Genomic DNA, 353 nt, shown 5'->3' on the forward strand with positions numbered 1-353 from the left:
ACCTGCAAAGGATAAAAAGGGAGGGCAAGGAAGTGAAAACACAAACAACTGAGGAAAAGGAAGTGCAAAGAAACCCAATGTGAGAAAGAAGATAATGAAGTTATGTTGCTTGGGGGTGACATTGGCGAGAGCACGGAGGGGACACTGCTCGAGTTTACTGTCGGGGACATTGATTTGGATGAACCTACAGCTGTGCTATCTCAGTTGAACGTGTGGTTGAATGATAAAGGTAAAGCTCTGGCACAAGGGGTCCAATTACGGAAAAGGAAGAGGATCATTCCTTTGTGGAAGATCGTTGAAGGCAGTGAATTGGTTCCAAAAACTGGGGCACAGACAACCGGACTGAAGATGTT

This window comes from Prunus persica, chromosome G2 (genome assembly GCF_000346465.2).
Source record: "Prunus persica cultivar Lovell chromosome G2, Prunus_persica_NCBIv2, whole genome shotgun sequence".
NCBI lineage: Eukaryota > Viridiplantae > Streptophyta > Magnoliopsida > Rosales > Rosaceae > Prunus > Prunus persica.